The 26,669-nt window shown below is 34.8% G+C and overlaps 1 protein-coding gene across 4 annotated transcripts in view; it reads right to left on the reverse strand.

The window, feature by feature from the left end:
* Positions 1–22,649, reverse strand: part of LOC128994970 (gastrula zinc finger protein xLCGF3.1-like) — a 36,865-nt gene extending 14,216 nt beyond the window's left edge. For 2 of the 4 annotated variants that reach the window (XR_008490935.1, XM_054419830.1), the window contains exon 1: positions 6,041–7,279. The gene's annotated coding sequence lies outside the window, so the exon portion shown is untranslated. Of the gene's footprint in view, positions 1–6,040; positions 7,280–22,577 lie in introns of those variants that run through there. The other 2 variants (XM_054419832.1, XM_054419831.1) reach the window with 2 other exon arrangements.
* Positions 22,650–26,669: the final 4,020 nt, after the last annotated feature.

A 26,669-nucleotide genomic window follows, 5' to 3' on the forward strand; every position in this document is an offset into this window, starting at 1 on the left:
TCCCTTTGAAAATAAAAATTACAGACAAAATTAATATTCTAAAAAATATCTAAGCAATAACTTATAGATTTCTTCCTATAATCTCTGGAGGATTTATTTATTTTTGTAAAAAAACGACTTCAAACTCTCTAAAAAGAATGAAATAATTTTAATAAAGTATTAATAATTTTTTAAAGCAAACTTTTGTAATATTTAAGCTCACGTATTTCAAGTCGGCGTCTCTCGCACTTCAATATGAATGAAAAAAAAATAGGGAGCATATTTTGAAACCAAAAACATAGCTGGATAATATAAATAAAAAAAAACATATACTGTTTTGATTAGATATCAAAGGAAGTATGTACTTATATTTTATGTTTACTTCTGAATTAAAGCATTATGAAACTATTCACCAAATTTTTATTTGAATATGAAAAAAAGTTTTATATTATGATAGTTAAAAGAAGCTACTTTAGTATTAAAACGTAACTTTTTGAAATTAAGAACATTTAAATGCACTATCATTTTTTAAAAGATGGGTACTCGTTAATACCACTGTTAGATTATAGTCTTATCTATATCTATATCTATACTATTATATAAAAATCTAATGGTGTCTGTCTGTTTGTGTGTTACTAATAGGTGCAAAAACTACTGAACCAACTGGGCTTAAATTTTACAAAAATATAGCTACCATACCAAGGACCATTATAGGACTATTCACATTTGGTTACTGACCGTAGGCTTTGCCCCTTTGGCTTTAAAAGTTCTGAGGTGAACATTTTAAAAGTAAATATTGATTGGTCTCCATGAGAACACTAACAATGTTTGTTTACATTTGCTTTGGCATTTAAATGTAAACAAAAAGAACTGCTAAATTGCATATTTTACAATTTCAGACAGCTGATACAAAGAAATCTATATCTATAAAAGAGGAACTATGTATGTGTGTGTATATATATATATGTATATACGTTATGGACTCCGAAACCGCTCGACAGATTGTAATTAAACTGTCAGGCATTATTAAGCATCTTTCAAGGATGGTTCGAGTGAAGTTTGGTGATGATCTGTCAAAAGGGCTCTGCCCCAGAGGGTTAAGTGGGCCAATGTCAGACTTTTTTATCTACAATGTTTACAAATAAATATAATTTAAAAGCAGATGTTTACTTTCACCAACTGTTTTGTAGGTTTGAATAATTACAACATTCTGTATTAGCATTAGTCATGATTTTAAATAGTGCCACAGTGTTTCTACAGAGTGCAGCACAGAAAACTATTTTACTTTTGAATAAGTCCAAATGTATCAAACCCCAATCACAGCTTACCTGTGCACTTAACAACGTTTAAATTCTCCAATGTTAAACAATATTAAAACATAAAAACCTTTGTCAAAGTATTATAACAATAAAAGGGATGACTTTTTAAAATTTATGACAACAGCTAATTTGCAATCAAAAGGTGAGTGAGCGTAGCGAACGAACATCAACCTGGAGGCGAGTTAGCGTTGGTGTTTGCCTACATACAATTTCACTTTAAAATGTAGTTTTTCCCTACCGTGAAGGATCTGTGTTATCAGGGAATGTGTTATTTTGAACTAAAAATCTCAAACACTTGCGTTTAATCAAGGGTTGTCGCAAATGCAGTCTGTGTAAGTATTTAGTATATGCTTTGGGAATTTCAACTCATATTTGGGAAATATTTTCTCAGAAGTTTATCACTTAACTGTTTAAGATATAAGTGGTTTACGTTTTGATACTTTTTTTCTGTATGTTTGAGTGAGTATGTCGGCAAACTAAAATTTTGAGAGCGTCAATCGGTGTAGTAGGTCTCTATAAAACTGTCCAATAAGCTACAGCGCGCAGTAGAAACCAAAGTCGACTCATACCATACCATAACTATCCCTGTAGTACTGATGATTCAGAAACATGGGCACTGACCAAAGAACCGAAACCCCTTAATGCTGGGTTAGAGAATGAAGTGCAGAGAAAATATACAGACCCGTTCAAGATGACGAAGGTCGAAATAAAAAAAAACAGAGAGCTAAGAGAAATGTGTTAACACCCAAATATAGTGGTGCTTTACAGAAGTAAAAGGCTTGGATGGGCAGGCTATGCATAAACTTTTAAAAGTATATTCCAAGGAGTACCACACGATAGACGGGAAATACCAAGTTATGACATGCATCCTCAGACTAGCATCTAAATTTTGAAGAGGCAGGGGATAGAAGAGAATGGGAGGCAAGAATCTCATAAGGTTTCAGTGGTCACGGAGGTAAGATAAGGTACGGTAAGTACAAAAGTAGTAGCCTATATGCAATTGGAGGTGGCATGTAGCTACTATACTACACTATCAATCTTAACTCAACTCTCCTGTAAAATGGCGTTTGCCAAGTATGCAATAAATAAATAAATAAATAAAAACCAGTGTGAATCGGTCGCCAATCTCACTTCAAGATTTTTCAAATCGACACAAATGCTGTTTTATGGTAAAATTATCGGATTTAAAATTCATATCGCTATATTATAGGTCTATATTCGGATGGAAGAAATAGGTGGTCTGTTACATTTGTTTATAAGGTAATCGTACCCATTAAACCTGCCAGAATTTTTTCTCTATGTGTGTAAACTAAATGTTCTAAATAATTCCGTTTCAATTGGCAACTCGATTCTCGTACGTAGGACGGGCCACCAGCTCGATATTATTATTTATTGCCTTCTCTGCAAAAATATAAACAAAATAGATGTTGAATATTTGAGGTTTTTAGCATTTTTAACCGATACAAATATTAGACATAAACATAATGTTATATATGGTACCAAAAAGAAACTCTCCTGGTTATATTGGTTGTGGAACCACGCTGATTGATAAAAGAATCACAGAGAAATTGGTGAACATACATATAAAAAAACAACATGCCACAAACAAATTGAGAACCTCCTCCTTTGGGGTTTGGGTTGGTAGTGGGGAAGTTGGTTAAAAAAGTGTTTAATATTAACAGGGCCGTCGCGTGGGTGGGGCGACCAGGGCGACCGCCCTGGGCGCCGCGGTCAGGGGGGCGCTGCGGCAAAAGTAATGCAACAAAATTTAAAAAGTTAGATGCACATAACGTATTTTGGAAAGTTATGTATAACCACGAATACTAGTTCTGTTATTCGTGTGTGTAACTGAATGTTGAATATTACGTTGTATGCCTTTTAGTCCAGGCAAACTAAACAAACTTACATAGGGACCGTTAAAAAAATTGCAAGAAAACGTTTTATGGTTTTATTTTGTAGAGTTGGGTTTGCAGAATGACATACTAAAAGTTGCCAAAAATCGGTGCACGAGAAAACCACTAAAATCACAATTTAAAATGGCGGCTTTTTTCAACATTGGACAAATTAAAAAACATATTTCACATGCATTTGTTATGCACATTTTTCGAGATATTGACTTGGGACCACCGCCTGTATTTATTGAGTGGTTAGTACTTCATTTTGATAGGGAACATGTTTTTGGCCGCCATCTTGGATCCGCCATATTGGACATAGATAATCTTTTTTCAATGTAATGATAGTGTTGTGACGCATCATTACCAACTACATTTTTACACTGATTTCAATGCCGAAATCCGTTTTTAAATATCTTTATTCATTTAGAAGATATATTCAAACGAAAACTCTCCACCATACATTTCTTATGGACGTTTCGTAGTTTGATAATTTTTTTAAAACTATTTTTCTTATATCTCCAGTTCTTATTGACGCTTGTAGTTCGTTCTAGGCTTAAAATATTCAGTAATGTAAGGGCTTTCATTTGAGCTCTTGATCATTAAAATCAGACGAGTTAAAGACCAGCTACAAACCTCAGAACAATATTAAATTTAACTTTTTATAAATATATTTTTATTAAAAGATTTATAACTCGGGTTGTTAATACGTCACCGAGTTCTTTCTGGTCTCAAATTACTCAGTAAATGTTTGGCTTTAATTTTATTGATCATTAAACAAAATCTGACAATTTTAAAATGAGTCATGGGCCATAATTTAACATTAAAATGTATTTATTTTGAAATTTGTCTTTAGTTAAGGACATATACCCCAAACCCTAATAACTCCCGGAAAGTAATCCATAGCTAAAATAAAAGTCAATAATTTGGCGAATTATTTAAGACTATAAAGAGTTTTGGGAGTTATTTATAATTGGGGATATACGTCTTTAACTAAAGACAAATTTCAATATAAATACATTTTAATGTTAAATTATGGTCCATGACTCATTTTAAAATTGTCAGATTTTGCTTAATGATCAATTAAACTAAAGCAAATTATTTACTGAGTAATTTGAGACCAGAAATAACTTAGTGACGTACTAACAACCCGAGTTATAAATCTTTTAATAAAAATATATTTCTAAAAAGTAAAATTTAATATTGTTCTGAGGTTCGTAGCTAGTCTTTAACTCGTCTGATTTTAATGATCAAGAGCTCAAATGAAAGCCCTAACATTACTGAATATTTTAAGCCTAGAACGAACTACAAGCGTCAATAAGAACTGGAGATATAAGAAAAATAGTTTTAAAAAAATTATCAAAACTACGAAACGTCCATAAGAAATGTATGGTGGAGAATTTTCGTTTGAATATATCTTCTAAATGAATAAAGATATTTAAAAACGGATTTCGGCATTGAAATCAGTGTAAAAATGTAGTTGGTAATGATGCGTCACAACACTATCATTACATTGAAAAAAGATTATCTATGTCCAATATGGCGGATCCAAGATGGCGTCCAAAAACATGTTCCCTATCAAAATGAAGTACTAACCACTCAATAAATACAGGCGGTGGTCCCAAGTCAATATCTCGAAAAATGTGCATAACAAATGCATGTGAAATATGTTTTTTTAATTTGTCCAATGTTGAAAAAAGCCGCCATTTTAAATTGTGATTTTAGTGGTTTTCTCGTGCACCGATTTTCGGCAACTTTTAGTATGTCATTCTGCAAACCCAACTCTACAAAATAAAACCATAAAACGTTTTCTTGCAATTTTTGTAAGGTCATATCCTATATTTACCCGACTATTTATTGAACAAATACATATTATTTGATACCAATCACTTTATAATTTGCAATGTTTTCCAAATTAATTATCAATATAGTATTGAATTAAATTTAGTAATAATAGCTTAAACAATCAACTCCACTGTGGAGTTGAAGGCTCTGTCCCAACTTAATTATCTTAATACATTGCAATGTCTTAATAATTAAGATATAGCAACATTGCAATATTAAGATAATTATTATCTTAACATTGCAATATTAAGATAATTATTATCTTAATATTGCAATGTTGCAGTTTGCGGTGTTGCTCTGTACACGTAGCTGCCGTATTCTATTTTTATTTCGCCCGACCAGCCGACGGTCGACCTTGGGAACCACCCCTACCCCAATCACTCCTTTCTCCTACAGCAGTCTCAGCTGAGCTGCCAGCTTAGTTTGATGAATGATTAAGAGCTATTTACATTTAATGTTTAGGATCTCATATCTAAATGTGATAACGTGGTTTTCTTTTATTCTGTATAAAAGTTCTATTCAGAGTAGGTTTGGTTTGAGGTTTTGCATACATTGCATCAATTTCAATTTGCTCTGTATTAATCAATAACATATACAATGTAGTACTTTTTATACATTTTAACATTTTCAGCAACATTAATTGGGATTTGGTTATCATCAATTAAAACAGATTTTCATACAAAATTAAATAGGTAGGTAATTTATCCCTAATAATCAATCGCTGATTCCTGACTCTAAAATTTTTGAATTGTTTGGTGATTCAATTCCTTTAGGTATTTGTTTTTGGGGATTAAAACAAAGATTACGACATCATCACTCATTGTGTGTTGGGGGGGGGGGGGGGCTGGCAACACCCCGCCCCGGGCGCCAAAAAACCACGCGACGGCCCTGAGTATTAAGTGAGAATAAAAATTCTTATAACTATTTACTTGTAAGTCACTCAGATACAAAACAACATACTGTATTAAAATTATTTTAAATGCTAAATATTTTTTCTTCATGTACCTTAATTTGGTTTTGCGTGGAAAGGATTTTCACATGTATATTTGTAGTGCACTTACAAGGTCTATCTTCAATATCCAAACCGTATGTACTGTACCTTGATGTTTTTTTTGTAGTGCACTTTTAAGTTCTCCCCCCGGTATGAACCAATGAATGTCTCTTCAATTCCCATTCAGTTGTAAAGTGTTTTTCACATATAGTGCACTTATAACGTATCTCCCCTGGGTGAACCCTTGCAATATGATTTATCATAACATAATTACGTGCAAAGGATTTTTCACAAAAAGTGCACTTAAAAGGCTTCTCTCTTGTATGAATCAAAGTATGTTTCTTCAAATGGCCTTTGGTGTTCAATGATTTTTCACAAAAAGTGCACTTAAAAGGCTTCTCTCTTGTATGAATCAAAGTATGTTTCTTCAAATGGCCTTTGGTGTTCAATGATTTTTCACATAAAGTGCACTTATAAGGTCTCTCCCCTGTATGAACCAATGAATGTTGCTTCAATTCCCATTTGGTTGTAAAGTTTTTTTCACAAATAGTGCACTTATAACGTCTCTCCCCTGTATGAACCCTCGAAATATGTTTCATCATAAGAGTATTATATGCAAAGGATTTTTCACAAAAAGTGCACTTGTGAGGTCTATCCCCTGTATGAACCAATGTGTGTTTCTTCATATTTCCTTTTAATGAAAAGAACTTTCCGCATGTAGCACACTCGTAAGGTCTCTTTCCTGTATGAACCAATGAATGTCTCTGCAATTTATTTTTGGTTGTAAAGGATTTTTCACATGAAGTGCACTTATAAGGTCTCTCTCCTGTATGAACCAATGAATGTGTCTTCATGTTGATTTTGTTTGCAAAGGATTTTCCACATGTAGAGCACTTGTAAGGTCTCTCTCCTGTATGAACCAATAAATGCCTCTTTACATGCTGCTGTCTGAAAAAAGTTTTTTCACATATCAAACATTTGAAGGGACGCTCTCCTGTGTGATATAATATATGAACCTTCATTGCGGATAGAGTTGAACAGCATTGCACACATATTGGACACTTGAGAGGAAAATGTTTAGTCTGAGTTAACATTTCTACTCCTGCACTTTTTATTTCCGTGTAACTTATCACATAAATCTAGTAACTAATCAATAAACTCAACAAATCAGATGGATTTGAATACATTCTATAAAGTAACCTTGTTTGAAGGACTTGTTAAATGTATAGCAATTACATGATAGACTTCATCTCTCATTCAACATTGTATCGTCTTGTAGTCAAATCTTGCTATGCACAGGGATTTGCCTTTTCTCTTATTTTTCTATATTCTTCTATTGTATTATATTAATTCTTAAATCAATATAATCTGTTTTAATTCCTTTTACTGTCTCAACCTACAAAAAAAAAATGGTATATATAATTTATATTCTAGTATAAACAAATTAATTACTAAATTTAATTTGTGAGGGAGAAAAACATCGTTAAGAGTGATTCCTCAAATTATTACTTCAGGGATAGCCTTAATTAGTTTTCTTTTGCTTAAATTAGATTATCTTTTCTTATGTCTGTAGTCATATATCTTCAATTCTGAAAAATATCATACCTTATTAAAAACACGTAACCTATTAATCTGTTGATGCCATTCTTTTGCAATATTTTGTACTCTCGAACAAAGAATATATGACTATGAGTATCACTATGAAATATTACAATAATTTCTACGAGTTCAAGAATATCATAATGATAAAAAATCAGGGAACCCTCCACCCCACCCCTCTAGAGTAAATAGATTTATCTTAGGCTGCCAAGCACAAGATTGAAAATAAAATTCCGCTAATAAATAGAAACCCCTCAAATCCAAACAACCTGTTGCGGGAATAACTTTGCTGTATTTAAAACTAGCAGAATGCCTGTCTTTTGTTCGAGGTTGGCGTATAAGTATAAAATGCTTATTGCAGTTATACTCGTGCTTTGCATTTGCAATGGGAGAGGACACGGTTTGAGAAAATTTGGTTCTTTTAATTTACGGTACTGTATGCTATAACCTACAGACCTCTTGACTATTAATACGACTTCAGTATCCAATAGTCAATGGTACAACACATCTACCATAGCCATAATGTTCTACTACTACACCTTAACAATAAAAAAGTAAATTATAGAATATTCACATAATATAACAAAAATATTAATAAATTAAATACTCTCGCCGCAGAAAACCTGCAGACTAAGCGAATTTCCATTTACCTGGCTGGATTCCTACTAAAATATTCCCTAAAAATTTACAGATTTATTTCCTATTTAATTGACATTAGTTTTGGTGAGTACTGTACTTAGGTTTTCTGCTACAGGGAAGATATTGAAATGTGTTTTTTTTTATTGCAATGTTGATAGCTTAGTATTAAATAAACAAAATTTCAAAATTTGCTTTAAATATATCCATAAACAAGCAAACTATAACAGTTTATTTATTCTACATAAGAATAACATGAGAATTTTAAATTTACAATTTTTTAAATTATCTCCGTAACCGTTGGGCATACAACAACGCTTCAATATACAATATTTCTTTTTAAGCTCTACAAAATGGTTTGGAGAGGTATTATAAAATTTTGTGTTTTTAGGATGGAAAACGGGAAAATATTAATTTTTACCCAATAAACCCCCCCATAAACCCCCGTTACCATAGTCCGATTATGCTGGTTCGCAAACTCGTTCGAATAAATGTAGGTTTACACGTTTATACCAAATTTCATCAAAATCGGATGATTTTTGCTTGAGTTATTGCGCTAACGGACACACACACACACACATTATAAATATGAATTTGAACGGATGGTGTTTTTGGCCTCTGGGAACCTTAAAACGAAAAAGTAAATCGGTCCCGGGTCTAGGCCTTACCATGAGACCTGCGGTAATAATAGCTTATTCCCTATATAGGAAATTCGCTAAAACATAAACTTAACTGTAAACAATCCTACTTTGACGGTTATTACAGTAGACTCCCAATTATCCGGACTCCTAGGGACCGAGGCCAGTCCGGATAATGTTTTTCCGGTTAAACCGACATCCCCAAAAACTAGTTAAAATGGACCATTTAAATGCATACTGTATACATTTTTTTTACTTAAATTTAGGAGAGCATTGTATTTAGACAAGTCTCAAACCTTTAACTGGTCCTTTAACCTTTAACTTTTAACTGGTCTCAAATCTTTCCCACGAGAACAGTCATTTCAATACTGCCCATATCTTGACAATCTAGTCCAGTTAAACTGATGTGCTGATAAAAATTGTCCGGTTAAAGAGATGTCATTTCCGCCGAGTGTAGTCTGGTTAAACCGTTGTCCGGTTAAAAGGTGTTCGGATAAGAGGGAGTCTACTGTATTGTATATTACAGCTTTTTGTTGCTGCTTGGTTCAAATTAGCTGTTGTCAAAAATGCAAAAAAATTCATGGTGCTGCAACCATTTGATAAACCTTATTAGACCACTAGTTCACCGGTGCTTGGTGATCGGTAGCACCACCGCTCCAAAACAATTATGACAAAAATATGCTTAGCGTATTAAATATATAGATATTTTACACAACTAAGTGGTAGGTTTATTTATGTCATTGATTATAAAAATAAAGAAAGATTCTATAACTGTAAGTTATGAAAATTATGTTATTGATATATATATTAATGTAAACAGTAGGACAATTACAAAGTAGATCATACTTTTTTTGTAAATTTGGTGGCTTTTTGTTTATAAATTCGAACTAATTAACAAGTGTTTGGATTAGGCGGTATAGTACATCTTCCCGTTGCGAAGCACAGGTTCAGCAGCTAGTTTGAAATAAAGTTAAAACGGGTGATACAAAGGATAAATTGGGAAAATTAGTTTATATGAAAAATAATCCTTAGAATTTTGAATATATTACAATATTGTTCTTGATGTAGCCTAATTAGTTTCAGTAATTCAGAGTTAATAATGGGACCGTCTCTATTATTTAGCAAAATAATTTTGGTCACTTTTTTCCATAAAATAAAATTCTTACGCATTAGTCTTCCAAACCACAACCTTAGACCATAGATAAAACCTACTCCACTAGTAGATTTCTCATACTTATGGAACAGCTGAATGGCCAAAGACAATTTTATTGTTAGTTCTTTACGGTGTACTGCTAAGGTTGTGTTTTGTTTGCAATTTGTTTCTTGTTATTTCAGTAATTTAAAACCTTGTTTAACCAAATAATAGATCTAATCATAAACTATAACTCCTCCCCTAGTTATATAACCAAACAGTAAAGCACAAATCAAGAAATTAACCTTAAAAAAATAGAAACAAAATTTTGTCAACACTAGTGCCCAGTGTACATGAACTAGACACGAAAAACGAGCTTCAAAATTTACAATGGAAAGAGAAGTCTCCTTGTGTTAGTCTATGTTTAGTTAGACTGGCTGGTTGAAAATCCTCTAGACCCCTATAGGCTACACAAATTTAATGATTTCTTTGAAACTGTTGTTAGCTAAGTAAGCCTTCAACTTGAATGGGCTGTGTGTTTCCTGATTTTGCATAGTGCATGCAATTTTGTGTGAACTGCATGGTTTGCTTTGTATTATTTTGTGCATGGGTTTTCTTCATTTTTTGTAGATGGTTTGTTACGATTGACTTTTGCTTGGTTTGATTATTTAAGACTTAATTCATTTTATGCTTGCAAGTACACTGCACGATATAGCCTATAACAATGTATTGTTGATAGCGTTAGTAGGCTCACGAAGTATTCAATCACCAAGTTTAATCCTGATAAAACTCAGAAGCCTTTTTATGGCTTGAAACTGAAATCAATGTCCTTATAGGCCTAACCATTGGGCTTTTAACAAAATGGTCCTGGCTAAAGAACCGGCTCATGGCTGATCTTACTCAATACAAAGCTACACAGATCCGTTCTTACCTCACCCTGCATATTCAGCTTAAACACGTAGGCTAAACAAAGTAGGTCTCTATTTTGTAGAGTGATTAAATGATCAAATGCAAACTAACCGATAAAAGATCCACCTGATCTCGAACAGCAACAAAGCAGTTGTTTAACTACAGTATCCAATAATCTTTAACAGCCCTTCAATTATTTTACCTTAGCCTCAAAACATGTCTCTTTGTATGTCTAGGGGATGTTTGGATATAATAAAGCCTAGGCTACTTACCAATTGAATAAGTCTACATAGCTTTTGTGACTGTTGCAGGTACCGTACAGAATATTCTATATTCCTACCTCTGCTTCTTTCAGCCTTGTTAGCAGTGTGATAGCCACTTGGTTTGGTACCTCTACCTCTATCTCTATCTTCACTGGTGCAGTCATTAACTTAAGAGTATTTCCATACGCAGGATTATTACTTATACTGGAAACAGGAGTTTTAGACCATCAGCGGCATTTTAGTAACGGTAGGTAGACTTCCGTATCTGTTGGCACAAACAACCGAATGAAAATTTCAATTGATATATCGAACGAAACAATCAAATAATCAATATTCTCATTCAGTTGTTTGTGCCAACAGATATAAAAGTCTACCCGAAACGGCCCACACAGGATGCAGAATAAAACGGGATTTTCAGCTCTTAACGTCTGTTTTTATTGGTAGCGGTAACTAAGTTAAAGAACTAACTTAGCACGATATATCAAATTAAGGCCGTTTGGCCGCCAGGCTAGTCTGAAGGTGAGGAGGTGTAGTTCTACAAGTCGCCGCCGCTCGCGCTTGGATGTCCGTTTGGTGGTAGCGTTACATGTGTGTGTTTCGTTTGAGCTGTCGGGGGAGGGGTTTTGCGAGCGTGCCCATCCTCACACAACACACTTCATTCATCACTGTATATCGAGTTTTCGTATACGAGAGGCTCGACACGGCCCGTTGTAACCGCGGTCCAGGCTAGCAAGGCACTCACTGTTACAGTAAAACATATGTAATAGAATTGAGTAGTAGTAGTAAAGTATCATTACCTAATTAATTTTTGCTTTGACACGCAATTTGTAACAGCTAAGAGTAATCATCATACTTCCTACTAATATTATAAATGATAAAGTTTATATGTATCCATGTTTGCGACAAGTATAAGTGAAAAATACTGGTTGGATTGTTATTTATTTACCCAAATATATGTATCACACTGAGTTTATTATTATGTCGTTGGTAAAAAATTATTTATCTCCAGAATAATGTCGATGAAATATTACATAGCCATTACTTAAAACAAAGGAATAACATTATTGTTGCCTTTTGAAAATAAATATACTAAGTTATCGTACCTTCGTCAACCAGCTCCTAGAAGTAACAAATGTTTTTTTAGCTGTGTTATAACCTATATGTTACACTACCAAGAGCTGATTGGCGAAGGTAACTGTAGATTTTGGATTAGTCACAAGATCGGTCCAGGGCCTAAACATATGCATTGTAATAGTAACTGAGCCGTGACTATTTCCACCGGGCGAATGTCACGACTCATGATCAATGGTTCAAGTGTTTTTTTTATAGTAGGCTAGTTCAGTGTTTCGTTGTCACTCCACGACCCCGAAAAAGGCTGTGGGTTTTTGTTCTTATTACTCCCACCGCCAAGCACTTCAGAGGTTGCGTGACAATCAACTAGTTAACCTCGCAGACATTTTTCCATCGTTTTACATCGCCCTTTTGGCACATGTTTTTGCAAAGTCAATTGTTTTTTAATTTGTGCTTAGTCTGCGAGGTTATGGAGTAATTCAAGTGCGCCACGCGCGCCTTTTGGGTGAGTTTTGCACATTTTTCTAAAGTTAGGTTAGCTGCACATGGTTGCACTAGGTCTGGAACCTAGTCTTGGGGTCGTGGAAGACTTTTGATAGTTAGTTTCCCTGTTCTCTGTTGTTTTGTATAATTCAGGGCTTTGCCCGAAATGCTAGGCCTAGAATTGACTGAGAAATGTTTGTTGGAAAGCCGCTATTTGAGAGAAACTGCCAAGTCAGTTTTGGGTCCTTCTGACTGTTTTGTGGTAGGCCTAGGCTTACAATTTTTGCTCAGTAAATGTAATTGTCTTAGGCTACTACTCTGGTAGTCTTTTGTTTCTGTGTCCCGTACAATTTTTAGTGTTGTTTTGTCTTGTAAAATGTTCAGTTTGTGTTACCCAGTCAAGTAAGGTTAAAGTCTTTTATTTTGCTTTGTCCTTGCCAAACTAGTTAAATTAAGTTGAATTAACTGCTCTTAAAGTTCCCCAGAAAGTTTGAGTCATTTTACTCAAGTTTTAAGAAAGTTACAGTAATTTTTAGTTTGGCAATTCTCCATTCAGGTTTGAACTGGGTAACCAAAAGGCCTACTGGTTTCAGCCTTTGAGTTAAGGTTTGGAATGGTCTGGAAAAGCTGCTGGAACATTTCCCCCAGCTTTTAAGACCATTCCGAACAAATTCGGATCACAACTTTTGGAGAAATTAGCAAAAATACATGAGTCGTTGCGTTGGGCCTAAATTTTTGTATGGAACGTTTTTTGTCAATTTTAAAGTATTTTTCTGTGTTTTAGTGTCTATTGTTCTTTGTTAACTTGTTCTTCTGGCCACTTTGGACCAGACAATTTAAATATTTTCTCTCTATTGGTGAAATTTACCACTGTCACATACCTGTCTGGCCTGCTGACGGTTTTACCGCAAATATTAATGTTACCATTCTTGTACTGTTTAACCTGTTAATTGTTATGTTTAAAATATTGTTATTGTTTGAAATGTTTTATATTGATAGAGAGCTGTGATAGAGAGACAAACCTTTTAAAAATTTAGAAACTTTTGCAATATGCAATTGTTAGGCCTAAGTAGTGAAATTTTGGAACTCAGTGATACATTGGAACTATATGTAAATGGTGAAAGATGTGACAGTGAACCTTGCGGATATGGACTCAGTCTATCTTTCTTACTACTGTTTCCTGGGTTTTGTCACTCAGGGCCCGTGAGGAGGACTATGCACTGGACCGTTTCGACCTTGGCGGAGGAAATTTGTAACACATGGCTGCCTCGTAGACCTTGGCCCCCTCTCCGCCCTGCTTGGTTCCCCCTCCGGTGCTGAACATCTAGACCTGGCCCAAAACCCAACCGCACTACCGCAAGTTACCCACTGTCGTTATGTTTTTTGATTTTATTTATAAAAAAGAGCAACCCAAGAGACTATTTGAAATTATTATTGTTATAGGCCTATACATAGTTTATTAATTGTTATTCTTTTTAAATTTTAAATTCTTTAGGCTACTTGTTGATCTTTTTTAAATTTTATAATTTTATTAAATATTCTATTGAATTCTAATTTGGGGCCCCTAAAGTTTCTATAGTTACCAGATGAAATGAATTTATTAAAAGAGTCCTTATATATATCATTGTTGTAATTTGTTAATTTAAAAGTTTTTTTTTGAAAGGTAAAAGCTAGTAAGATTTATTTTTGAAATTTAGCCTATTTGAAAATGATTAATGAAATAATTGTAAGTTAGTAGGGTAAACGGGTATCAAAATTTTTTAAAGTTTAATTGAGAGTATTTAATTCATGTATTATTGTTAATTATTGTTGTTGTGTTATTCTTTTAAATGGTTAATTACAGCTCGTTTCTCTCAAATGGCGTGTTGTTCTTGAACCTCCATCCATGGTTCTCATTTTGTTAAGTAAAGTTTTGTGAGCCGCTCCTCGGGCCTGCGCATGGATCACGCTTCCATTTGGTTAGTCTGGGTGCAGGCGCGAGGGCATGGTTCAAACATCAACATTGACAATAAAATAGAGATATAACCATTACATAAAAACATAGCTTATTTGATATTCTATCCTTTGTTGGGGTTGTCTTCGTCCCTAACTACCCAATCAAAAGCATTATGTCATCTATCGTCACGACATATTGCACAGCAGCTTAGCAGGCAGGGAAGGAGCAGCCAGCAGACGACTACTCTCAGTGCCAGTGTATAGCTTGACCATGAATCTATCGCGATATTTCTTGGTTATGCTTCCGTTTTATATTGTCAAATAAAATGTGATTATAAACAATAACGTGGGAAACTCCTATTACAGTAATAGTACAAAATAGTTAAATATATAATGCATTTCAACCCATATTATTAATCGTAATACTAAACCTCTTTTTGGGTATATTTATAAAGTCACAATTAAATTAATTTGTAGTCTAAACAATTGTAAATGAGAAATAAGCAAAATAGCAATATTGGAAATGGTGTAAACTGTTAAAAATTCTGTTATATTGTCAGAAAATCTTCTTAACTTAACACATTTTCTTACCACTTTATTAGCGTAGTTAAAATTTCATGAATACCTAAATCTCTAGTTGTGTACATAAAGGTTACAAATGAAAATGAAAATGCAGGTTTTTAAAGGGGATTTAAATCACAACAAACAAACTGCCGTACGCAACTCGTACACGTGGCCGGTGACAGGTAGACAGTGTTGAGAAGAGCGCGCGGGAACGAGGTGAGAGTGGTGTAGGTGCGGGGGAACGGGGAGGGATGGGCGTGCGCCCGCGCGCCGTTGGTGCGCGTCTGGGCACTGTACACACACGCAACGCCTCGCCACCGTATTTTGCCAACATTTTGTTTTCCATTACACTCCTAAACTGTTTGAGTTTCTTAATGTAATTAATTTTTTATTTATACTTCAATTAGTTGCCTGTCTTATGAGCTAATTTTTGTTGCAATACCACAAACCGCATAATTGTAGTGATTTTTTAAAAAATGTCACATTTTTTATTTATAGCTTTTATGAAAATTGAAATAGCTCATGAAGTTAAGGGGCATTAAACAATGGTTTTTGTAATAGTTGGTGTCTCAGTCTACATACGTTCTTGAGTTTAACGATCAAAGGAGAGTACACTTTAAAGCACTATATCTCACTTGGTAAATGGGGGAAAAAATTTTAAATCCCTTTTTTTCCATTCTTATTAATAGCTTAATGAATTGGTAAGAAAAAAAAATTAAAAAAAAATATTTTTAAAAATGGACCAAACACCCTTAAATGGGTGAATGAACGAAAAAAATTGTGCAGGACAAAACAGGATTTTTCATTATTCAAAAGCAGGATAAAATGGGACTTTCTCAACCCGGTGAGCAGGATTATTTTTTTGGTCGTGTGGATACACTGCAACCATTACTCTTACTCTACTGACTGACTCACAAACAAGTTAGCACCAACAATCCAATAATCATCTCAAACAAACTATAGGCCCTAACCTCAACTAAGTTTACAAAGACTGATATTTCATTCGTAAGAAAGTACTATCAATCAAAACATAGTTTTTAGTTCTCTAAAGATAATAGGCTAGAAAGCCAATTTAATAAGTGTTGACTATTTAACCTTCTCTTTCCTAGTGATTTTAAACCTCACAGCAGCACAGGTGGTTTTTTAGCAATAAGTTATAAGTTACCATTGACTTTTTGAAGGGAGAATATACTTTAAGCTTAGGTAAAACATACTCCCTTGTGTTAACTTACTTAGGCCCGATTTCAGCAAATTCTCGCTAACGATGGTTTAGTTCAATAAAATGGTTTATATTACCTGTCCGTCAGTGATCCTATTGTTGTCGTCTTAGGCGACCGGTTTCAGGATAAAAATCCCATCATCAGGCTGTCAAAAATGTCATGTCACTCAAATTGAGGTCGTCGGTAAACATATAAACACACACATACAACACGAAACACGAAAATACGGATTAACATTGCTAGCTACTGGCCAGTACAGGACACTACGACGCGGCACGGGTAGTTGCGTGGTCATGACTGAGGTGTCCTTGCTCCTCTCCCGTTATCTATGGAATGCCGGTGGTATTGTTGTCCTATTCTAATCGCTGCGTCATAGATAATGTTGGATTTGAAAGAAGTCTGTTCATTTAAAATGTGTTGTGGCTCAATCTTGATGGATTTGTATATCTCGCTCGAATTCCTCTAAACAATCCAAAAACCGTCCTTTTTTAGGGTAACTATGTAAAATGTGTAGGTTATGGTCAAGGCTAGAATAATTATGGTTACTGTCTGCGAGGTGGTTGGCGAAAGCGGATTTTTGCTGGGCTATTGTTTTGGATGGAATGTGCTCTTTAAATCGTTGCTTAAATGAGCGAGTAGTCTGGCCTATATAATATTTAGGGCAATCATTACAATTGATCTTATATACTCCAGTCTTATTGGCTTTATCAAGACTGTTCCTTTTACGCTCTTTGAATATGGAGTTAAGTCTATTGTTGGCCCTGAATGATACACAAACGTCATTTTTTGCTAGTTCTTTCTTTATGGTGTTGTTAAGAATATTGTCATAATTAGCAGAGGCGTACAATTCACGAGGTTTATCAGGTGGTTGGGGTCTGGTGAGTGGTTTGTTTTTATGCTTATGTATTAGTTTATCAATCATACTGCTTTTGTATCCGTTAGCCACAGCTGTGTGTTTGATGATGAGGACTTCTTGTTGATAATCAGTTGGGCTTAGAGGCAGAGACAATAACCTGTGCACGAAACTATTGTAGGCAGCCATTTTTTGGTTGTGAGGGTGGTGAGAAGTAAAATGAATGGTCTGGTCGGTGGCGGTAGGTTTTCTGTAAATGGCAAACTTTAACCTGGATTCACATTTTTCAATCTTTAGATCTAGGAAATTGATGGAATTGTTACATTCAGTTTCAAGCGTGAAAGTGACGTTCTTATGGATTTTATTCAGGGAATTGGTCATCAGGTTGAGTTGCCTGTTGTTACCATTAAATAGTAGCAAAATATCGTCAACATATCTATGGAAAAATATTATGTTTTTACTGTAACGATTTTTATCAGAAAGGATGTGTTCATTTTCAAACTTGTTTAAGAATATTTCCGCTAAAATTCCAGATAGGGGGGATCCCATTGCTAGACCTTCATGCTGAATGTAGTAATCGCCATTGAAATGAAAATAGTTTTGTTTAAGGACCGTTCTGGTTAGGTTCACCAGTTCATTCACAGCTTGTTCTGAAAGTTTGGAGTTGGTTCTCAGATTTTCATTAAGCAAATCAATAGTTTCGGATACTGGAATGTTCGTGTACAAGTTTACTATATCTAATGATGCTAATTTGTGGCTATTATTTATGTGGATGTTCTCAATTTGGCGTACTAATTCAATACTATTTTTTAGGCTATGGTTATTTGTGATGACAATTTCATTCCTAATTATTCTTTCAAGTTTCTTGGCGATGTTATACGCAGGTGAAGGGGTGAAATTAACCAATGGGCGTATTGGAACTTGGTCTTTATGAACCTTGGGCAAACCACGCAGTTCAGGGGCTTTAGGATTGGTGATTTTGCAAAACATGATTTCATGTGGTGACAGTAATTCAGTGCTGTTGTTGATTACTTTGTTTATTTCTTTGGAATATTTAGATGTGGGGTCATTGGGTAATTTGTCGATATTGTTGGTGGAGATGAAGCTGAAAACTTTGTCCAAGTAGTCCTGCTTGTACATAATGACGACAGAGTTGCCCTTATCTGCCTTCGTTATCAGCGCTCCATTGTGTGCTAGCTTCACCTGTATGCTTGTGGCGACTTGTCGACAATATCGACAAATTACCCAATGACCCCACATCTAAATATTCCAAAGAAATAAACAAAGTAATCCACAACAGCACTGAATTACTGTCACCACATGAAATCATGTTTTGCAAAATCACCAATCCTAAAGCCCCTGAACTGCGTGGTTTGCCCAAGGTTCATAAAGACCAAGTTCCAATACGCCCATTGGTTAATTTCACCCCTTCACCTGCGTATAACATCGCCAAGAAACTTGAAAGAATAATTAGGAATGAAATTGTCATCACAAATAACCATAGCCTAAAAAATAGTATTGAATTAGTACGCCAAATTGAGAACATCCACATAAATAATAGCCACAAATTAGCATCATTAGATATAGTAAACTTGTACACGAACATTCCAGTATCCGAAACTATTGATTTGCTTAATGAAAATCTGAGAACCAACTCCAAACTTTCAGAACAAGCTGTGAATGAACTGGTGAACCTAACCAGAACGGTCCTTAAACAAAACTATTTTCATTTCAATGGCGATTACTACATTCAGCATGAAGGTCTAGCAATGGGATCCCCCCTATCTGGAATTTTAGCGGAAATATTCTTAAACAAGTTTGAAAATGAACACATCCTTTCTGATAAAAATCGTTACAGTAAAAACATAATATTTTTCCATAGATATGTTGACGATATTTTGCTACTATTTAATGGTAACAACAGGCAACTCAACCTGATGACCAATTCCCTGAATAAAATCCATAAGAACGTCACTTTCACGCTTGAAACTGAATGTAACAATTCCATCAATTTCCTAGATCTAAAGATTGAAAAATGTGAATCCAGGTTAAAGTTTGCCATTTACAGAAAACCTACCGCCACCGACCAGACCATTCATTTTACTTCTCACCACCCTCACAACCAAAAAATGGCTGCCTACAATAGTTTCGTGCACAGGTTATTGTCTCTGCCTCTAAGCCCAACTGATTATCAACAAGAAGTCCTCATCATCAAACACACAGCTGTGGCTAACGGATACAAAAGCAGTATGATTGATAAACTAATACATAAGCATAAAAACAAACCACTCACCAGACCCCAACCACCTGATAAACCTCGTGAATTGTACGCCTCTGCTAATTATGGCAATATTCTTAACAACACCATAAAGAAAGAACTAGCAAAAAATGACGTTTGTGTATCATTCAGGGCCAACAATAGACTTAACTCCATATTCAAAGAGCGTAAAAGGAACAGTCTTTATAAAGCCAATAAGACTGGAGTATATAAGATCAATTGTAATGATTGCCCTAAATATTATATAGGCCAGACTACTCGCTCATTTAAGCAACGATTTAAAGAGCACATTCCATCCAAAACAATAGCCCAGCAAAAATCCGCTTTCGCCAACCACCTCGCAGACAGTAACCATAATTATTCTAGCCTTGACCATAACCTACACATTTTACATAGTTACCCTAAAAAAGGACGGTTTTTGGATTGTTTAGAGGAATTCGAGATATACAAATCCATCAAGATTGAGCCACAACACATTTTAAATGAACAGACTTCTTTCAAATCCAACATTATCTATGACGCAGCGATTAGAATAGGACAACAATACCACCGGCATTCCATAGATAACGGGAGAGGAGCAAGGACACCTCAGTCATGACCACGCAACTACCCGTGCCGCGTCGTAGTGTCCTGTACTGGCCAGTAGCTAGCAATGTTAATCCGTATTTTCGTGTTTCGTGTTGTATGTGTGTGTTTATATGTTTACCGACGACCTCAATTTGAGTGACATGACATTTTTGACAGCCTGATGATGGGATTTTTATCCTGAAACCGGTCGCCTAAGACGACAACAATAGGATCACTGACGGACAGGTAATATAAACCATTTTATTCTATAAGTGATCCTGGGCCACTAAGCATAATGAGTTTAGTTCAACTTCGGTTAAAACTAACCGATGATTTAAACCACAGTTAAGGAAATCTGGTTTCACCAACGAAAACGCGTCAAAACTAACGCTGGTTTTATAAACGAGAGTTTAGAGTAAAATCCAGGTGGCAGTGGCAGTGAACTGTCATAATACCGGGCTGTTACGGGAGCAAGTAAACATAACCTAGAAAATAAATCAGTGTTTATGAGGTAGTGAAAACAAAACTGGAGACAGCAAGCTTACAGGAATACAATAGATTCTGAGCAAAATAACAACAGAAAGCAAGAATAAATACCTAAACAATTAACATAAGTAATTAAAGGCAAATCAATGTTGATGAAACATATTCGAGGAACAAATTGGTTGAGTTTTGCGGTCGAGTCAAGACTCACCAATCCAACTTTTTACAGGGATGTTCAATATTCTGTTTGTTCGCTAACCAGTTTGGTACATTTGAAGTAGTGAAAAAAAACTGGAGTCAAAAGAATTACAAGAACGAGACACAATGTAGATAACACCAAAATAATTATTTTCTATCAAATACTAGCAGAATAATGACAATTTAGGTTTAGATTTTGGTTTACTTACGTCTGACCGAACGCAAAACAATTGTTTGATTGTTGGGTTAGGGTTACCCAAAGCCGGGAGAAGGAAAAGGGAGCCTATTTTTTCAAACAATGAAATAATAAATTTGATAATGTAGGTCGAAGAGCCGGGACACTCTTTTTAGCCGGGATAAAAGAGTACAGCTCTTGATCGCCAATCAGTTCAATGCGGTCGCTGATCACAGATATACGCTTTAACTAAAAGCCTTGGGGGATAACCTAAAGCAATGCACTATGTGGGATAGCCTAAACACAAACCACTACAGTGGTTTGTATTCATTTCCTAAAGAAAAAGGCTAAACGTTTTGATTGTTCATATCTAATAATAAAATCAATTTCATCTTTGTTATTAAAATCATTAACCCTTTCTCTTATCCACCTAGTTAGGCGAACAACATAGGCTACTATTCATTGCCATCACATCACTTACTTTCAAAAGCTAATTCGTACCGTATTCTCTTCTACCATTTCGCCTTTCCATATACACTTTTAACTTAAAACCAGCTGATATTTACTTAACGAAAGATTAAAGAAGTTAACCGGTCAAAATTGGGCAGTTAATTATCTAACGACGGTTTAGTCTAAACTAGCGCTAACGGCGAGTGGTGAAATCCGATTTCGTCAGTTAAGAGCTAACTGCAGTTAGAGCAAGGCTTAACGGCGGTTTAAAAGTTTGGTGAAATCGGGCCTTAGTCTATGCTTTAGGCCAGGTTAAGTTGTAGCATAGACAAAAAGAATTAAATATAGACCGTCAGCTGTGCTGCGGTTACCATAGGTTCTGGCGCACACCGCTTGGAGCACCACGGTAGTTACGGCGTACGCGCTACGTAAACTACAGCGGTGTGCGCCGGAACCTATGGTAACCATGGCAACCGCAGCAGGGCTGACAGTCTATATTTCATTCTTTTTGTCTATGGTTGTAGTCTCTATTACCATTAAAACTAATTTAATTTAAGAGATATTATTTTAAGATATTTACCTCTGGGGCTACCACGATAAATACAAAATTATTTTCAAACTGCTTTTAAACAAAACAGGTATTACCAATCTGATCCCGACGTGAATGGTCGCAAAAGTGAGATTTTTTTCCATATTGACCTAAATTTTAAGATGAACCCGAAAATGACGTTTTGGTAGGCTATTTATTGCGACGAAAAATAACATTGCCAGGTTCACACAAGTGAACAACTCAAATAAACAAGTTAAATTTGCGTATTAACCGGCAGCTGATCTTAATATCAAGGATATTAGAAATCATCACAGGAACCTGTAGATTTTTATATCACTTAAACAAGATTTTTAGCTGAAAATAACGGTGCAAAAATTTTCCCCCGCTCAATATTAACGGAGTTACGGTTGTTTTAAGTTTGATTTACTTTGTTTTATTGACCTAACCTACTTGTAAGCATCGGCGTGATTTTTAAGCCTACGAAATTTTCTCTCCAGGTACTTTGATATATTACGTTAATTGTAAGTAATTAAAGTAGAAGACTCACTTTTTACCTGGAAATAACGGTGCAAAAATATCTCCGAGTTCCTTGTTTTATCTACCTTCTATTCAATGTCTTCTACTGCTGCAGTGCTGCTTGCCGTTGCCGGTTGCCGCATTACGGTCATTACGGAATTACGGACTAGCCACTCACTAGCCAGCCTTGTAGAAATAGAACTGTACGACTGTACTGACTGAACTCTTCTGAACTGAACTGAATCTTTCACCTTTCACCTTTCTGAATCTGACTGAACTGGACTGAAATGATTTTTTGTTTAACATCTATCTATATATTTAATACGCGACATGAAACTTTGTGAACAATAAGGCTTTTTTGTTTTAAGATTTAACCCCACATATTATATACCAAAATGTTCGTCTATGTTTGTAGATGTGCAAACAAGCTTTAGATTTACGAAATATATCTTTTTAAGGGCATGGCCTGCCCTCAACGTTCCTTTCATAAGGATAACATTGTGACTGATTTGAATGTTATTATATTCTGAAAAACAGATGTCAATAAATTAGTTTAAAGAAAAATAAATCCCAGCTGTTATGTTTGGTTTTGAAATGTAAACAGTTTGCATGTTTTTAAAAACTAGTGAACCTGTGCGGCTCAATGCCCCGCAAAATAACATTTAGAAAACAGATAGATTAGATTAGATAGATTAGAATTTAGAAAACAAATGCATCGTATTAGGCCTATATATTGACTCGACGTCGAAAATTACATACAGTAATAATGAAGCCTTGGAAGGGAAGCTGTCCAGCCATTTTCTAGCTGTATGTGTATTATATTTAGTAAATTAATAAGTGTTCAAGTTCAAGTATGTTATAGGCAGCAAGCAAGGTTGTAGGGTAGTTATTTTTTAAAGATTTTCAAAACACATTTAACAAAACATTTTATCATATCAAACCAATAAGCCTATGTAGCATATTTTGAGGGTCATATAAATGCTGCTTGAAGAAAACACACTTTTAAAAATAAACACTAAAAAAACAATATTTTTATCACAAAAACACTTCCATGAATACTACGATTTTAACCTTAAAGTTACCTTCAGGAAGATTACCCTGGTCAGAGTTTTCCGTAACGAATATGCGTATCCTATTAAAAGATGTAGCCTTACTTAAAACAACATATAATAGCGCTGCAAATGCCAAAGGTAACAGAAATTAGCATCTTTCCATTTTAAAAGGTAAGTTTGTTTCAGACGGTTAATTTTTATCCTCGAAATCAAAATATGTCCCCACTCACTTGTTCCAGTTAAGACTTTACATTCTATTAAGTTGTTAACCATTCTGATCACATGAAGCCTTGTGCTATTAAAGAAGCCCTTTTCGATGTATTAATATTCCTCACCAATAAAACCACTGCCCCCTTTTATTAGTCTAATCTGTGTCTTGGCAATCCACTGACCTCTATATTTAAAAACTCAGTTGGATTTTCTAGATGGGTGTCTCTGCCTTCGTCTGTTTTCAAGGACCCACTCTTCTTCCCCTTGGCATACTGACAATTAATTACCTGACTTGTCAAGTTCATGTAGTAATTCATTAATACTGTTAGTTTATAAAGAAAATTAGATAAAAGTTACTTGGCTTGGTGCTTTCATAACTGCAAAATCAAAATACACCCACAAGTAAAAAAGAATCAAGATATTGGTAAAAAAAAACTATGTTTGTGTAATAACATTATTCACATGAAGTAGATGATTTGTTTGATTTGTCGATCAGCTGTTTAGTTTCAAATGATTTAATAATGTCAACGATTTGTGATTTAAATACCGGTACATAAATTATTATAGTAAAGTTTTCTAAATCATGGTAAAAAATTTTACTATTCCCAGCATTAAAATAAAGTAGTAAGATCCATTATGGGTAAACTTTAAGGTACACAATCCTCGGTGGGGCACACGGGAGGGACTAAGGCTAACATATCTTGTAGTGTCAGCGTTCGCCGCTAGAACTGCTAAGTTGAAATAATTTAAATTATTTTTTTTTTAGTTATAAAATTAACTTTTTAATTATAAAATATTGTTTTAAAATTATAAAATAAATTTTTAATTTTTAAAATTAAACTGTCATAACATAACCTAACCAACCAGACTTGCTGATAATATAAATACTATATAAGATAAAAATCTAATTAATAATTACTTATAATTTTTAATTAATTATAAAATTAATTTTAAAATGTAGTATTATAAAATTAAACTGTCATAACCTAACCTGACCAACCAAACTTGCTGATATGAAAAATTTGTTGACAAAAAGTTAGTGCTACCAGCGGGATTCGAACCCGGGACCTCCTGCACACCAATCCGAAACGCTACCAACTATGCCACGAACGCCGCTGAAATCACATCGTTTCGTAACGGTAATCGTGTCGCCTCAAGAGAAGACATTACCCACTAGAGATATGACGTCACTACACCTTTAGCCTTAGTCCCTTCCGTGTGCCCATTCCCACAATCCTTGATTGAAATGTAGTAGGTATACACATTGAGAGTCATAATACACATAAATTATTATGTAGTAGTCTTTGACTATTTTCAAGTAACAAACATATGTTTTTGTAAACAAAAATTATCTCCCATGTTATCCTTATGGAGAAATACGAAACTTTAAAGGGCTCTAGGGCCTCACTCTCTAATTATTTCCCTAAAAAGAAAGTTTCCTGCACAACTTCACGTTACCCTCTTTCCAATGACACCAAAAACATATCAATCGGTTCAGTAGTTTCGGAGGAGTAATTGTCACAAAAAACCTGCTTGCGTATTAAATAAGTATTAATATATAGATATAGATAATAGATTATAAACCCTGCAAAGAAATTTTACCTATAGGACACGACGGGAGAAATTTGTTATATTATAGTTTCTATTATACATGCCAAGGATCCGACGGAAAAGAAATATTGCCGGTCGGACACGGCGAGTCAACATACGGCAATCAATGCAAAACGTAAGGAGCCCAGACGAGGAGCTGGAACAGTTAGTGGCAACGTGTACTTACAAAATTGTACTGACTAATACAAGAATTCAGCAGCATTCGCTTGGCGAGATGAAGAAATGTGGTGCGCTAAATTTTAAAGAAAAAAAAAGAGGACGAGGCGAAGGATTTTCATCCTGCTGTCATAAAGGAAAAGTGCATCTACCACCATACCGAGAAAGCCGGTATATCCAGACAGGGTGTCCACCAGGCCAACCAAAAAAAAATTCATGAGTAATTCAAGAGAAAAAAAATCCAGTACCGGTAGTACAGACATAGACTAACCTGTTTTATCTATGGTACAGAGTTCGTACTTTTCAAACTAAAATTTCCAACGTGTTCTGCGCCAACTCTCGCATTGCTGTTTTAGCGCTAACACAGCTCGCTATTTTAGTTATCGGATAGAGCATTCTCAGTTAAAGAAACAAAATTTATGATTACTGTAATATTGCCAGACACAAGTATTCAATTTTTACTAGTTTTATTTAATTTACAATCTGTTCAATAAAAATAGAACAATAAGCAAATATGATAAAATTTAAACACAGTAGTTAGTCTTTATCCAACAATAAAGCTAACACACAAACTTTGCATATTGGTACGAAGTTTAAAGTCCATAAATCTCTAAACACGACTACTCAGGTCCAAAACATGGCATCTTTTCAATCTATACAGTTGCTGTTGTCCAACAAATTCAAAGCAAGGTAGTTGGGATGGTACTCTAATTTCTTTAAGTATTTGGCACTTAACCTTGAAATTTCTTCTTTGGCCGTTGGGGTTCGACTCCGACTGTCTCTATGGAGCACTTCGTTGAACCATTCACCATTTACCAGACACGTTCGAACCATGGTGCCTGGAGAATGTGCCTTAGAACCTTGGATTGGAATCTTTGGATGATGTTCAGATTTGATTCACTGGATGTCCCCCACAGTTGGATACCATACGTCCATACTGGTTGTAAAATAGTTTTATATAAAAGTAATTTATTTTCTGTTGTTAATTTAGAATTTTGATTTAATAGCCAAGAAAGATTTTTAAATTTTAAATTTAACGAAATTCTCTTGTTCCAGATGTGGCTTTTCCAAGTGAGTCTTCTATCAAGAACCAA

This window comes from Macrosteles quadrilineatus, unplaced genomic scaffold, assembly GCF_028750875.1.
Source record: "Macrosteles quadrilineatus isolate MER2022 unplaced genomic scaffold, UCM_ALF_1.0 Scaffold_5__1_contigs__length_97177068, whole genome shotgun sequence".
NCBI lineage: Eukaryota > Metazoa > Arthropoda > Insecta > Hemiptera > Cicadellidae > Macrosteles > Macrosteles quadrilineatus.